This window comes from Diorhabda sublineata, chromosome 2 (genome assembly GCF_026230105.1).
Source record: "Diorhabda sublineata isolate icDioSubl1.1 chromosome 2, icDioSubl1.1, whole genome shotgun sequence".
Classification (NCBI taxonomy): Eukaryota; Metazoa; Arthropoda; class Insecta; order Coleoptera; family Chrysomelidae; genus Diorhabda; species Diorhabda sublineata.
Genome location: NC_079475.1, coordinates 39,100,120 through 39,117,638, shown reverse-complemented (window position 1 = coordinate 39,117,638; position 17,519 = coordinate 39,100,120). Strand labels below are relative to the sequence as shown.

The window sequence follows — 17,519 nt, the reverse complement described above, 5'->3', positions numbered from 1 at the left end:
TTTTAGTGAACTTTGTTAAAGTAGGAATTACATATTAAAACTATAAACATCAACTAACATTTATTATTTAATCGAAATTTACAAAAATATAGGATCGTTATATTTGAACATTATTTTCTAAAGGAGAGGCTTCATCAAACTACGAGGTTTAATTGTTTGAAAATCGGATAATTGAGTATAGAGCTGCTCATCATTCACGACCGTAAAATTTTGAGCAGCGTGACCGTATCAACTACACTGAGGAAAACTGTTTAAGCAAAATGAGTTAGATCTAACTTCAGATGAAATCTGAATCCGCCAGTACACTCCAGAAATAGGAAAAAGTTAAGATTGTGGATTGTGAAGAGACCTGCTGAAAAGAAGGCAAAAACGAGTTTAGTCTTGGATAGTTTTAGGTATAATATTCCATTCCATAGACAATGGAAAACAAAATCAGCTGTTAGTTGCTATATTCTTCTTCTTATTCATCTTCTTTGGACTTCTTTATCCAAATATTTTGCCTTGCAAGATGCTGGCTATTTATGATATACCAATGTGTATATAAAACTTAAGTTCTAAAAACTTCTTTGATGTGTGGACTTTGGAAAATGACGTATCAGCGACCAAGAACAGTCACATGACTCATAATCCTGATGGCGTGGAGATTTTGGCAAATGTGGGAAAAGCAGTTTCCGCATCTAGTGATTTATCAAATGGTTCCAGTTTTATATGTAATGGTAGAAAGACAATTTCGATACCAGCTTTCTTTCTCAGAAGCTAGTTTCTTATCCTTTTTTAGTTCGAAAGAAGTTTGCAAATTTTATTTTGGTCCAAACTACCGAAATTTCACAATTTCACAGCGTATTTATTTCCATATCTTTTCCACGGAAAAAACTTATTATAGTTTCCAAGGAAAGCACATTTTTTCTTCCATTTTAGATGCTATCAATCTAACACATTTTGGGAAGAAGATTTTGGTTCATTTGACTACTTCAAAATCAGCATCATTACATGATGAGCTGGGTCCTTCAATATCTAGTTTTAAAGGTCGTTGAAGGTAGCTGAAACTTGGAATTTTTCAAATGGTTCAAGTTTACGCTACAAAAATAACAGTCTCGAGATGATTTCGTGGTTCTTGCCAAATATTCATTGTTTCACATTGTATATTTAGAGGGACTTATTTTAGTTTTCCATAATCTTAAATATTTCACACACTGATAACACTTTGAATTTACTATTTTACTGAAAACAGATCCTTTTTCAACAGAACCGTATTAAAAATTGAGTTTTGTTATCTCCAAAAATTTGAAGAGGTAAATCTGCTAGTGTTTGATGTAGCCTCACCTAAAGGGCGTGAAAAAATATATAAAAATGTAGTAATTTTAAATGAAAATTTCATGGAGATATTCATACACTGAAAATTTTAAGTACGAACTTTTTACATTAAATATTATAACGATTGACAGCCAAAATAGGAGAAGAATTTTTTTCGTTATGTCTTTTTTGATGGGAAGTGAGATTTCCTTTGATTTTACACGTATAAGTACAACCGGGAAAATCGCATTTGAATTGTGGGGTTTTTCCGCATTCGTATTTCTTATGTTTATAGAGCGATTGACTGTGTCTATATTGTCTATAACAACCACTGCAAGTGTAACAAGAACCTACAAGAAACAATATTAAAAAAAAAAACAAATTACTGTGTTTAGTTTTTTCACAAAATACTCATGCGTGGATTACTAAAATGTATCATTTAGGTCTTAGCCTTAAAACCAGCCTATCAGAATGAACGTTTTCCTGAAAGGCGGCAACCTATAAGAGCAAGCTTGAAAATATTGATTCAATTAAAAACTTCTGTAACACAAGAAAATGTAATTAATGTTGTGGTGGTAGTTACTGGTAACCTACTCACAAGGGTAAGGAGTATTTCTATTGAACAAGAACTGAGCTACCACGGAGTACAAAGAGTCCTTGACACAAACAAAATCCACCCTAATTTGCAACGGGAATGAACTGAAGTTAAATTTGAAGAAACACTACCATGTTGTAGGTGGGCTTTATGAAAAATTTCTCGACTATATTCTATTTGGTGATTTAACGTTTAATAAATATGGTTGTGTAAACAGGCAAAACTTCCACTATTTTTCATCAACTAATTCATACCATTTTTTGAGGAACACTTCGTACACGCCAAAGGATGTGGTTTTTGCATGATGGCGCGCCTGCTCACGCTAATTAATTAATTAATTGTGAATTAAATGAACTATTTGTTGAAAGATGAATCGGGAGAAATGGACAAGCACAGTGGCCACAAAGGTTACCAGATTTCAATAAAATGGACTCATTTTTCTAGAAAACTTTTTTCAATTATCGCTTCCAAGGATGTATACATATTATTGGAGGTCATCTCGAACACATATTGTGATAATCAAGACGTCTATGTATACTGTAGTATATAGGATAGTTTTTCCTGTAATTTATTTGAATTTTTCTTTGTATTTGCAATTCAATCTCTACAATACAAAACAGCAATGATAAAAAGAAAGTTTTTAAATTTAAAAATTAAATTTTTATTTATAATTTTAATTTCCTTTTTGTATCGATCGTAGCAGTGACTGTTATACGTATGCATTTTGATTTTTCTGTGCTAATCTCATGTTTATTTTACTCTTATCCTAAATTTATCACTAAGTTCCAGTGCAATAACTATTTATTAATAACTGTGAGTCAGTTTTTACTCTCATGTAAATAAACACGTGTTGTGAGCTCCCGCTAACAACGGCCATTATCGTACCTGTACATATTGTACTTAACATTTTTTGAAAATTGTTTTACAATATTAAGTCACTGTTTTTTCAAATAAGTACTATAATTATAATATAGGGTGATCCATTTGAAATAACAGAGAAAATAATGTATTGGTATTTTGATTAACCCTGTATTAGATTCAACGAATATTAACGAAATATTTTTCTAGAATTTTTCGAATGGTTTGGTCGCAATAAATCTTCATTTTTTGAATTTCTCTTACATTGTACAGGGTATTGGAATTGTTATGATTTTTATGGAAAATTGGTTATAACTTTTCAAATGCCCACATGCAAGCAAATATAGGGAACACCTTGTAAAATTGTGAATTATTTTAAAATGTAAGGATTAATGATGGCTATAATCCTCCAAATTTTGAAATTGATATCTCAAAGGACAAAGGAGTCACTGAACTTTATCACAGTAATCAATCATCCTGTATATAATTTCTTCATAGTTTTTGCACTGGTTTCTGCTACCTTTCTTGTGGATTTTCCATTTCCAAGACATTTCTTCCCACACTGGAACAAAATGTTTTGGTTCTACGAGTAATTTAGGTTGAACAAACCTCGTGATTAGAATGAAAATTATATTAAAGAAAACGCTATGGAATAAAATAAATCATGTATTTTATTTTTTCAATAGTTTCCTTAAAAACAAAGATATCTTCAACGAGTAATTCGGAATTAAATAGACCAGCAACGGTATTCATTGCAATTCAGTTTTATTTGAAATATGTAAACTGATTATATGTCTCTTCAAATTAAAATTATGTTTGAACGTTTTGAAACAATAAGGGCAGACGTCGTTTCCCTCTTTACCGCATTCGTTTTTTACGTGTCTTAATAACGTACTGTGGTGTTTATATTTTCGTCCGCAGGTCGGACATTCGAATAATTTTTCCAACCCTAAAACAGAAAAATAATGAATGTTTCGGAAATATCTAATATTGTAGTATTAAAACCAATTCAATTAGGTTATCGATAGTTTCAATTGGAAGTAATAGACGATAATATTTCATAATATATTTTATATTTCAAATAACAATGTTATGACGAGAACGACAATGTCTTTTCAGATTACCGATAATATGAGTCTTGTAATAACAAAATTCTAGAGGACAAAACTTGTTAGGATCTTTTCCGCAATATCTTAATTGGTGATAATATAGAGAAGTTTTCTTTGAGTAGCTTTTATTGCACCCTTGGCATATAATGGATCCTGAAAATAACTGTTTTCAATATAAATCATTCTTATGAGTAGTTGAAGACCTAATTCCAAAAAAGATAATCAAAATATGTTCTATAATCTCCAATTTCTCGTTAAATTGAAAAAAAACTCCGACTGAGTGCTATAAATTGTTGCAAGAGGCCTATGGGTACAATTTTTGAGTGGTGTAAGCGCTTTAGTGAGGGCCTGAAGAAGACCAGAGCCCAGGTCGACCTGTGACGGTTTCAAATCCGAAAATAATGACCAAAATCAACCAAATTGTGCGTGCAGATCGTCGAATGAGCTTCAGGATGATTACCGAGGCTATAAACGCCGATAAAGAAACGGTTAGAAAAATTTTACACGAGGAATTACACATGACAAAAGTCTGTGCGATGTTTTTGTCAAAAAATCTGATTCCTGACCTATAACTCTTGCGTCAACGGGTCTGTTCAGATTTCCTTGAAAGGTTAGAAAAAAGATTTGCCTTGAAAGGGACCCGATTTGAGTCGATAGAAGCGGTAAAGCAAAAAACGACAGAGCTCTTAAAAGCCCTCACCAAAGGAGACTTCCAGCACTACTTTGATCAATGGAGATGTGTGTGGCGGGAGGAGGGGATTATATTGAAGGGAAGTACAACCTGTACAATTTAAAGATAGCAGCAATGAATTTTTCAATAGATTTTTAACAAAAAGGTCGATATTTATACATCTTTAAACATATATGTCAAGGAAACCGTTCGCCATAAAAAGACATTCTGAAAAAATTATCACAAATTGTAATTATTTATTCAAAAAAATTACAAGAGGTATTAAAACACAATTAAACATTCGTAATTGAATTGCATACTGTCGAACATCGTGTCACTTACATAAGGAAAACATTGAAATGTAGAAAAATTTTTAGAAAACTTTTTCAATTACTAAAACACAAAAGCAGTTTCGCGAGTTTGGTCTTACTTTTGGACATGTCACATACAATACTCCATCCATAGCTGTTATTCATTTAAATAAGTGCGTTTGAGGACCCATTGGAATGTAACTTTTCTCTGTCCTTTAACGTGTCCAAGCATTCCCAAATCAACGATATTGGATATCTGATAGCTATGTGAAATACGTTTGTGGTAGTTCGTTTACAATGAATACCTTCTTCTATTCCATATACACTCGTGAGAAAATAAAACGACTCAAATCACACGCTCGCGTTCAAAAATCTCTAGTAATCTAGAATCTGTAGCTTCCATTCTTTTCCTAATTTGTGTATCTCAAAGCTTAGCTTTATATTGAGTGTTTTATGTTGATATTGAATTATTTTTTTAGTAAAAAAATATCAAACGAAAAGGAATCTTGAACAATGAAAAACAAATATAATTAAAAGTAAAGAAAACACGAGATAAATTCGTGAAAATTATTATTTATTTGAGATAAACTTCCTTCCCGTGGCCCTAATAACAGCTTCCAATCGCTATTTCATGGATCGAATAAATTTATTTACTCGATTTGTTTAAGGGGGTCATCTCATATGATGGGCTCAAAAAATCGATTTTTTTAAATAAATTGCTTTCTTAACATGTCTAGAATACGGTAGTAAAGTGATTTTTGAAAATTCGAAGTCGTTTTAAAGATACAGCAGGTAAAAGAAGAGCTGTGCTTATACCTTTTATACAAGTTTTGACAGGCTTAAACAGAAATTTCTATTATTAAATATGGACCAGGCATCGCCGATTGAGGTTCATAGCTTCAAATGGACTTGAAAATTTAAACGCGTTTTTCTCAAAATTGTGTTTTTTAAACTTTCCTCCATCGTATCTCAAAAACGGCTATTATCAATCGAAAATTTCTAAAATTTCGATTTTTTTATAGTAAAAAACAAAAAAAAAACGCAACTTTTATTTCAAATTTGTACTAAAAGTCCAATTTTTTGTATATTCTTTTGATAATAGTCCGTTTCGTGCATTCAGGCTTATATATTAGAACGCCATTTTTTGTGTTTCAGATAAGCCAATCAGCTGGAATCGTGGAGGAAGTGCGAGCTAGGGAACGACAAAATCCCCTAAAAGTTATTCTATATATTTCCCCGCTCTACCGCCAGTTTCAATAAAAATAAAATCGGTTTTCACTTCCACTGAAATGTCCTCCGAAACCATCCAGGAACCTCCTCCAAAAGCCACGTTTTCTACAGGTCTACCAGACACACTCTGCTTTTGGCTAAGAAGTGGACAAAACTCTGGCAAGTCATACATGGACTACTCGGTGGGTTGGGGTGATTTTTAGTTAACTATCTAAAATCTTCTTCTGAGTGTTCAGCTACTCACAGCCACTCATCGCGTTTCTCTGTCCTCGGGTTGAACACCAGTAGGAACCCGATTTCTCAACGATGTGCTGACAATGAATCTGTCATCTCTCTTCCAGATATTATCACTATCTGAGGAAAGTTCTCATCCCTCCACGCTTTCCAGTGATATATTAAAAGATGGAAATTTAAAATCACGTCTAGTGCATCCGTTGGGCAAGTCTCAGAGATTCTAATCATAGTTATAGTGCCCCAAATCCTATGAATAACTATCACCGTGTACATCAATATTAAGATCTTTGGGTTATAATCAAAATGTTGATATTAATTGGAAGATTAAATATTTTCGGTCGAAAAAATTAGTTTATGTACCATTCTACAATGAAGTGCGACTCTGTATTCATAATTAGATTTATAATGACATGTCACAACCGGACATTTCATATTCGGTTTCTGTTCGCATTCGTATCTAATGTGACGCTTAACAGTAAAGGACGATTTGTAGGATCTACCGCATTTGTTACATTCGAAATCGCCTTGTGATTTTTTACTAAACCCGCTTATCGGATTAGATTTTTTAACACAGAAATATTTCTTATGTCTAGAGAGTGAACCTCTCGATTTATACGTTTTTTCACATACTCTGCATACAAATTCATCTAAAAATAAATATTAATCAATACTACAATACAGTAATTTGCAAAAAAATATTAGGTCTACAATATTAAAGGCAAAAACTGCGGTAATATCTTAAATATTCTCTGAATTAGTTCAGAAATCATCATACACTCGCTGATAAACAAGCACGTATTTATACAAAACGGATTTCTCGATAATTCGGTTCTAGAATAGAACAAAGTCATCCTAGAAATTGATTCTATAAAACAATATAAAGAATTGACGTATTGTGCACGAATGTAACAGAGTATTAACCTAAATGGAAATAAAATAATAGAAATTATATCACTGCTAATTGATCATTTACTGAAGGTGCAGAGTAAATGAATTCGAAACCAACTTTGTACTAAACGAATCAATCCCATAATAAGGAATTTGTTCGAGTGGTTTTGGAGTTACAAGTTACATATCTAAATTGCGATTAAAATAATCGTTTTTGGTCTTCGGTGATCTAGTGTGTTCGGTGTTACCAGTCATACGCGAAGACATAGGACGAGTGAGTAGGACCACAATGGGTCAAGATGATCGCTCGAGATTACCAAGGATTCTTGGTGTACAAAATGTTTATTGAAGCAACCGTTTCCTTTCTTATTTAATTTTTTGCGCAGCTCTGCAGTTGCCATATCCGAGGCAGAAAAACTACTTGAGAAAATACTAAAAACTACTACAACTTCAACAACGGTAGATCCACAACTTGGACCACAGATGAGTCTATGTTAGTTAGTTTGGTTTTGAGGAAATTTAACTTTTATTAATCTGATATTGTGGCCCACAAGATACTGAAACTTCCGAAATTCAAAGGAGATTGAAACATCTATCAATGATTAAATTTGGTGAGCAGATTTTTTTAAAGGTAATCCTGATGTGATGGTACGATGGTTTAAAATGATTGAGCCCGGAAAGTGTTTCTCTTTTAGTGTCTTATACAATCTTTCTCATTATTCAAGAGAACAAGTTTTTACCGGCATTGTTGTTTGAATTGATAACATAGAAACTGTGATAACTGACTCAGGATTCAAACGAAGTGGTGTATCACATTTTGGATAATTTATCTCCAGGTTTAATCGATTTATAGTACAGGAGCATTAGGATGAGTATTTGGCATCAGCTTCAGATAATCTATCATCTCACCTGGTGGGTTTTGGAACCATCTGATTACCAATTTGAATGTTTAGGCGGTCTATCCATTTCCCTAGATTGTATTCTTACTTAGAAGCATCTATTTAGTATGAAACAAATTCGACATCCGTGTTTGTCTGTTTTAAAGTATTTGGTGGAAGTAGATACTACCTTAGATCAAAATGAAGCTGATCTAATTTAATTACAATGAACGGATCTTCCATTTCAATAGATAAAAATACAGTTTTGAGTAGAGCTTCCATTCTCTCTCCATTATTGGTGTACAAATTGTATCAAAACAAAAAATGTTCCTATTTTGTGATTTATTGTTTATGAAAAATTACAGACACGACGAAGGGTGAAAATGGGCGGTGTAGCGAAATGAATTCATCGTGTTTAGTGAGTAAATATTTATTAGGTGAATTAACATCAAACAATTGTAGATGTAGTATAATAATTTTCTTAAAAAGTGACATGATAAAAAATAAAATTAATTAGATACCCATATTTTATCGTCTTAATTTTATGTCTCCTTCAATTGACACCTACAACACACTTAATAATTACCAAAATACCAAAAAATATGAGTTTTAAATTTCATTTTTATCATAATAACTCCAATCCACTAGCGAGATTGAACAAAATTGATGTCACATTACATGAAATTAATAATAAGATAAAAACAAAATGGTTTATAAAACAAATATTGTTGTATCAGGTTTCAAATCTTGAATTTAGATGCTTAGCTATCCAAAAAGTAAAAATTGCAATATCTATATTCTAAAAGAATGATTAATAACACATTCAAAATAAATATGAGCAGAGATTATAATCAAATAATGAACAAAACAGAACCTAAACATCAAAATGTGAAACACCTCTTATTATCACAGGTACAAGGGACCAACAACTATCAAATTATTTTAATAAGATAAGTCATAAAAGATATAATACATTCTTCAAATATTTCATCAATATCTAAAGTACCCAATAATAAAAGAAATAATATATCAGATACTGTGTACATAGGACAGACATCTCAGTCTTTAGAAAATAGACGAAGTCATCAATACGATAAAGAAAAATAACAAATCATGAAGTATTGAGCAAAATTTTAACATTTTATTATAAAAATACAAAAATTCTTAAAACAGATTGATATGGATGAAAAAGCACCCACCAAGAAACGACGAATCAATCAATTATGTATATTTCAAGGTAACTATTCATGTTGTAGGTGATCTAGTGATTAGTATATTTATACAAATTGTCAATTTCAAAATAAATTTTGATTAAGACCAAAATAGTCACGATTTTTATCATTTTATAAGTTTAAATACCAATTTTCAATTGAAGGAAATCTAAAATTAAGACGATTTAATTCAAAATGATATAAAAAAAGTATATGAAGTAAAAAATCCTCACAAATATATATCAGCAAAATTCGAACACCAAATATATCGAGTTTGATTCAAATTTTGAAAGTGAAAAGACTGAATTTTCATCTTTTTCCACTCCACCCAGAAAAGCACATTGAAAAACCTCAAATACCTAGTAGTGTAAAATTTGCATGATTTTTGTTAAAATAAACTGGATTTTTAAATATATTAATCCTGAAAATTCTTCTCCAATAACAAGTTTTCTTGTTCTGTATATATGGAGATGTTCTCATCTACTATAACTGACATTAATAGTTTTACAAATAATAAAAATTTTTTTATTGAAGGTAATTAAAGGTTTTCGTTGAGCATCGGTCATTATAAAAATTCCAATTTTCAAAATAATTTGATTATACATCGAGAAGGATGAATTAGGAAAACTGTTTTATCAAAATAATGAGTCTCGTCAACAGAAATTGGTTCACTTTCAAACAAAAAGCATGTTGTTCAAGTGCCTGTTCTTCTATTAAACAATAGGTATATATTATACAGTGCTTTAAAAAGTAAAACCAAAATTCTGAGCTATGTCCGTGGCGCAATGATATGTGCCAAAAATGAAGATGACCTTGAAAGATTATTAGATACTTTTAATCTCACAGGAATATCCATATATATGTCTGACAACATCAAAAGGATAGATAAATATCCCACCAAAGAATTGAACTAAAGTACCTTAGAATTGAATAGGTAAGAGGACAAGTACCCGGAGCAAATAAGATGTCTTCAGAACGTAATAGGGCGAAACAAACACCTAATACAAGAAACAACAAGGCAAGAAACATAAAAAACGAAGCAGCTCTTGAAGACTACATAAATGGATTTCAAGAAAAACATCGAGAAAACATCAGACGATTATGTGACGTGGATGACATTAATGAATGGATATCACAGCGTAAAAAATAATGGAATCAACATATAAATCTGATGACGGCGGTACGGACAGACTGGTAAAAACAAAAAGGAATAAATCTCCAAATCAAACATGGAGAAGAGATCGACCACGGGAGATGATGATAACCTAGAGCTAGGATGATGAAAGGAACAAGTAATTCAATAATAAAACAAAGATACAGCATTGTCAACCGGTGTCAAAACATTCTACACTAGTAATTATTTAAAGTTTATCATTGAGTGGTTCTAGGAACTATAGAGATAAAATAAGAAGTTTGAAACTACTGCGAATCTTACTTTACATTTTAAGTAATGGATATTTAAAATAACTAAGTGAAAAGTGCAGAAATTTCAGAGAAGTTTCCATAAAAAGTTAATTTCAGATTCTGGTTTAGTTTAGTATAAAAAAAAGGAAACAATCGATTGATTTGAATTAACAACCAAGCAAAAAACCTTTCAAATCAAAAATTGTCATTATCAATTTAGAGAAACCACTGACAGTATGCAAATAAATTCATCAGTAATATGCACACATTATTAAATAATAATCTCGCTTGGTCGCTAGACAAGTAGACGTGGCTTCGTTCTACAATATTAACTGATCTGATTCCCTCTGATTTCTATGTTCTACAAGTTATTATATTATGATTTGAATGGAGAAAAAAATATGTTGTATTACATTTGACAGGAATATATCAAAGGTACTTAATTAATTACAAATACTAAGCGTTAAATTACAAAAAAATTATACAAAAAGTCCACTTAAATTTGCAACATAAAGGAAATTATATTATTATTAATATTACAAGGAAAAGTTCTGTTCAGTGGTACAATAAGTAACAAAATTATCGATGATGGAATGAACAAAATCTTGATAATGTACCAGATACATGTCATAGTACGTCGAAGCTGAAGTAACATTTAGAAAATGCTTTTACTATATAATCAATAGATGAATGATTAAAGATTTTTTAGCCAGCGATGTCTCCAGATTTAACAGCGTTTGATTCTACAGTTAGTATTGTTTACAACCAACATCTATGTGTGGTAAAGTTAGTAACAAAATTATCGATGATGGAATGAAATACGTTGAAGTGAAAAATGTAAAATCAATACATGAAAACTTGAAGACTTTTTCGCCAGTGAAGTCGCCAGATTTCAGCGTTGGATTCTACGATTTATAACCAACATTTGAAAGAATTTGTACGAAGAGCAAAATAAAGAGAAAGTGGTTACTTTGAAGCATCAGTAATTGGACAGGAGTCACAAACCAAAGACAGCTGGCTACAGATTTCGTAAAAGAACTGATCTAATCCAAATTATGATTGATTCAATATCTTTGGATGATGAGTAATAATCATGAGTTAGAATAATAAGTCAATTCGGTGAAATTTAAAATGAAAACATCGACCACAATACTGATGAGAAGATACCAAGGCTCCATCATACATATGAAGACGTTCAAATGTAACCCAACGATTAACTAGCACCAAAGTTGAATAATTGAGCTATAAATATATGAAAAAGTGATTAAGGCGATTATTATTAGGGGATATTAGGGATCCAAATATCCCTTCAAAGAAAACAAATTGTATGTAGACATCTAGAAGAAGAGAGCTTATTTCCTATCGGAATGAAGATACGTCTGAGAGACGTCGAAAGAGTTTTTTTCATATACAAGGTCTGGCTATTCAATAACGAGATTGCGCGCCTAGACGGGTGGGATAAAAAACGATTAGTGCGTTGGGTATCTATATATCTTGTATCAATCTCAAATTTCTTGTTAAATTAAAAAAAAATCCGACTGAGTGCTATACATTGTTGCAAGAGGCCTATGGGAGCAATTCTCTATTTCGTGCGCGTGTTTTTGAGTGATGCAAGCGCTTTAGTGAAGGCCGAGAGAGCACTGAAGATGAACAGCGCTGTGTCTGTTTCAACTCCAGAAACAGGGACCAAAATCAACCAAATTGTGCGTGCTGATCGTCGAATGAGCTTCCTGATGATTATCGAGGCTGTAAACGCCGATAAAAAACGGTTAGAACAATTTTACCCGAGGAATTACAAATGACAAAAGTTGGTGGCAAAAAATCTGACTTCTGACCAAAACCTTTTGCGCCAACGGACCTGCTCAGTTTTCCTTGAAAGGTTAGAAAAAGATCTGCTTTGAAAGTGACTCGATTTGAGTCGTAGAAGCGATAAAGCAAAAAAAGGCAGAGCTCCTAAAGGTCGTCACCAAAGAAGACTTCCAGCACTGCTTCTATCAATGGATAGGGAGTGGAGGGATAAAACCTTTCGTAACCAGTCCGTTATTTAGTAGCCAGACCTCATAGCTACAGTAGAATAAGTAGGAAAAGGAAATATAACGGTACTTCTTTAGAATGTATCCTGATATTATAGAGAAAAGGGATGTTAGTATCAATGATAGATTATTTGGATGTTAAAAGTCAAATGAAGTGAATATGAAAAAATACATGGTACAAAAATAGTTTAGTTGGTATTATTATAATATCATAATCCTTGCAAATAAGGTTAGACATCAAATTTCAGGGAAAATAATTATTTTTTCGTAGTATTAATAATATAATTCCATTAAATTAACTTTCAAAGCATAAAATAGAGAAAACTGATGGATGAAAAATATATATCATCAATATTGGTATATAAAAACAAACTTACATTTTATCAGAATCTAATATTGATGCTAGAAATGGAAAAAATCTGTACAATAAGCAGTTTTGATAGCAACATTACCTCACTGAATCTACAAGTGTTGAATCTGTGAATCTTACATCCCAATGGAATTATTCCATCACCAAAGAAATATTGGTTATTCATAGAAGAGTTCAAGTTCCAGTCTGCGATGAATATATTATTGTTTGATGAGAACGAAACCAGAGATATAATCAGCAACTGTTGAACTTGATTTACTAGAATTGTTGAGGGTCTAGATTTCGTTATGTAATACGGGAGTTGCTGCTCAATTACTGAGATATGAAAACAATGATAAAACACCATCTCTAGTCACCGAATTCAATCTTGGTCGCATTCCGACACAGGCAATAATTCCACTCAATATTGCATGAGCATTCGGCTGTCAAAAATATTTGTTTCTTTCAAAAAAGAGCTCGTGTCGGTTGGTGCAAACAAATGCTGAGAAAATTCAAACGTAAGGTTTCAAAAGACGTCTTTAATATCATGATAGGCGATGAATACTTTCAAACGAACCAAATCCAACAAAAGTTATTCGCGAAGGAAGCGTTTCAAAGCAAATGGTCGCTTGTTAATTCGGAATAACTGCACATGTTGCCACCGTTCCATTAGAGAAAAGTGGAACGGTAAATTTTGGATGGTACACCAGCATTTTTTGTCAGAAATGATCTAAAACCAATCGCGGTAGACGAATTATTCTCCACTACAACAATGCAAGCTCTCCCACATCGGTTCAAACGAAAACTTATATCCAATTCTAAATATTTGTATATTTATTTGGTCTCAAAACTTAAGTAACGGGTTCAGCAATGAAACGGGAAGATTTGGTGAGGGGCTTGCAGCGCGCGGTGAAGTGGTAGGAAAGACAGTTACAGGCCTGAATCCTAAACTGAATCAACGTCTAGAAAAAGATGTGGTAGTGCCAGAACGATTCGAACCCCTGAAAATATCGGACGTGTTCGACAAGCAGTGTTAAGAAGTCCACGTCCGTCACGCCATACGTCTTCGGATAAGTGACAGATCGCCGAGATGGATACTCCATCGGGTGATTATCAACAGCTTCGTGAGGTTATGTATGCCTGGTTGGAAGAAAATAATGACAAAATTAACAACTTGTGGATGAGCGATGAGGCAAAATTTCACCCGGTTTTGTAAACAACAATATTTTAGGTACTGAACGGTTTACTTCATGGAACACATCTTCATGCTCAGAAAGTGACAATATGGTGTACAATTTCGGCGAATGGATTCATTACGTTACCGTTAATTCTGAAAGATGAATCGGAACTTTCTCACACCTGAACTTCACCGCTTTCCAGTTAATTAAAACACAAGTCGGTGCAACAAGTCACACTGCAAGAATTTCAATGAATGCGGTGATTGCTTTGTTCCCAAAGCGTGTCGAAAGTTTTTGGAACTGATTCACCCAGGACCAGATTGCAGCAAAACCTGTTGATATGCTGCGAAGAGTTATGCAGAGCTTTCAGTCTCGACTACATGAAAATTTTGATATACGAGTAAATTTTCCCATTTCATTGCCGAATCCTTCTTATAATGAAATGAAAATAGTAAAAAATAGGATTCTATAGTAATAAATGATAATTAAAAATGATAAAGTAAATCTCTTTGTATCAATATAAAGAAAAAGAATGTTAAAAAGATCCAGTGGGTATTACAATATGTTATATTGTTACTAAAAGCTTTTATTGGAAATCTATTAAACACTAGGAAGTCAAAGGGGTATTTATCATGGCTATATCTTCTAAACAAGGGCTGTGTGCGTTTCTGATCACCCACAACCCGATTAAACGCCCCTAAATGAATGAAAATTTCAATTCTAGAAGAAAATCGCTTAAATATTCACTGCATAACTATGGGAAAGGAAAATTTTGGGGACCTCTCATATAGCCTAGATAAATTTGTGATCTTGTATATACAACAAAAACCAAATAGAAAATGAAATGTTACTATATAGAATCATTCGTAAGTTTAAGCGAAATGTTAAATAGACTTTCCATTGTATTATTTAGATTTCCGTGGAAAACGAATAGAATTTATCGTTTTGGTAGATGAATTTCGGCGACGTGACGTATCAAGTCCTTTTTGAACTTGTAACTCTTATTACAGATGCTACAAACGAACTGCGGGTCCTTGTAACATTGCAGACGGATATGCTGTACGCAGTTCTTTTTATATTTATATTTCTTGTGACATTTCAAACATTCGGTGTAGTTTTTATAAACACAGTAGCCGAGACCTAAAAAAAAGTAGTATTAGAAGAGAAAATAGAATGAAACAATATTCATAAAATGACATAAAACCGAAAGACACTTTTTATTTTCGATAGAATTTTACTAATTATTATTATTTTCAATTCTAACTAACTAACTAAACTGGGTAACGACAGTGGTACTACGCATACATCAAAAGAATTACGAAAAAATAATTTTTGAACTTTGTTATTATACAAAACTTCAAATTCAGTTATTCATACAGGGTATTACGGGATTTGGTACAAAAAAATTTGGGTGTTTATAAGCTTTTGAAGTTGCAGAATCGGAACTTATATTTAAGTGTATTTTCTAAATTATACATCCGAACATTATGATGTTTTAATGGATGATTAAGTATATCTATGTTTTTTAGATCTACAACGATCCAAAAATCTACATATCTCCTAAACCATGAATTTTATCGAGTTTTTTATTGAAAAATTCATTTTTGCTATTTTTAGATTGTACCCTGTAAAACTTACGGATTGTTAACTATCGGGCATGATCCGCCCCTGGCCTACAAAACGGTAGTGTAGAATTATTTTTCCCGTCACCCTTTATAAAAAATTAATTTAGGAAATTTTTAAAATAAAACTAAACTGAAATAATTGAAGCACGTATTTTATTATTTCAAAAAATTGGTTAAAAAATATAAAAGTATCAAAAGTAGTACAATAGTAGAACAATTTTTTTTCATAACAAGCTTAATATTAAAAAGGCGTTACTGAATTATATAATAAGGCACTTATATCACTAAAAATATCAATGACTATCTAGATATAAATTTTTTTAATTAGATTATTTTCATGGCCTGGGATTTATAATTAAAATGTTTATTTTTCAAATTTTACTTCTGTTTATTATAGAATCAAGAATCTTTATAACAAACTAAAACTGAAATTAATCAGCCGCATAATCTGCATATAAAAATATTCGTATTCAAAAGCTACAAACGAAATTAACACAACTAAGTTGATTTGAATTATTTATTTTGTTTTTGAGAGTTTAAATATTTATTTATGAATGAATAAAGACAATAATTATATGTTAATTTCGTCACTGGGATATGAAGAAGTTGAATGCAATGTTGAAAGCAGGCATACACAGAATTGATAGACGTAAATCTATAAAAATTTATTATTAATTAGAAAGCTGTAAAACAAACAAGATCTAATTTTAATGATATTTAGATTGTCAAACATAATTTTATCTACTCAACCGTAATCATCAACGATTCAGTGACATCAAGTATATTGACTTATAGACGCATGATTATAGTTTTAGAACCGCTGAATTTCTATAGAGCTTATTTGAATACAAATACAGGAAAACGTGATGGGCAGCAATGAAACATTTGAAATTGCAGACGTGGAGTGTTTGCTACGTAATACAATAGATTCATTTAACCTACCAACGTAAATCACTGAAGAAAAAAACAACTGATCCATTAAATATCTACAATTCGATTATTCGGTAAATTGCAGATCATAATGGAGCATTCTTGGAAAGATACTACAAATTTAAATAGAAAGTATTTTGATGTAATCAAAAATTAAGTGAAATCCTTGGTAATTAATATCAGTAATTTCATTTAACACAAATTTTCATTTAGTTCCATTGGTGATTTCTCGTTTATGCATTCTGTTAATGTGGCGGATGATGTGCATCTTCTGTTTGGCTTTATACTCGCAAAACGAGCACGAAAATTGTGGTTCTTTACCGCATTCCCATCTCCTGTGGTTCCTAAGAGAGCTTTTCAACTAAAAAAAATTATTACATCGATAAATTACTGGTTAGATGTTTAATTTTTTTTGAAGAGACGTTTTTATGACTGTCAAAAGTATTGAAAGATATCGTTCACAGAGTAACGTGTTAAAAATTTTATCTACAACTATCAGGTTCACTAAAATCCGCGCGATTGGGCAGGTACATATCTGTTTCTTATGAATGTTAAGAAAGTATGCAATGGATTAGCGAAAGGTTTCATATGAAAAATTAACAGCAATTACCTTCGATTAATTTTAGTAATTCGAGGATATTTTGAAAAATTCTTAGCCTACTATAGAACCAAACAAAATTTCAATGTTAAAATATTTTATTACTCAACATATTCTCCTCTTAA

At 31.9% G+C, this 17,519-nt stretch overlaps 1 protein-coding gene across 3 annotated transcripts in view; it reads right to left on the bottom strand.

Annotated features, from left to right (window-relative positions):
- The window catches only part of LOC130452902 (longitudinals lacking protein, isoforms A/B/D/L-like), a 625,711-nt gene that overhangs the window by 133,417 nt on the left and 474,775 nt on the right, over positions 1 to 17,519 (bottom strand). The gene's annotated exons all lie outside the window — the stretch shown is intronic.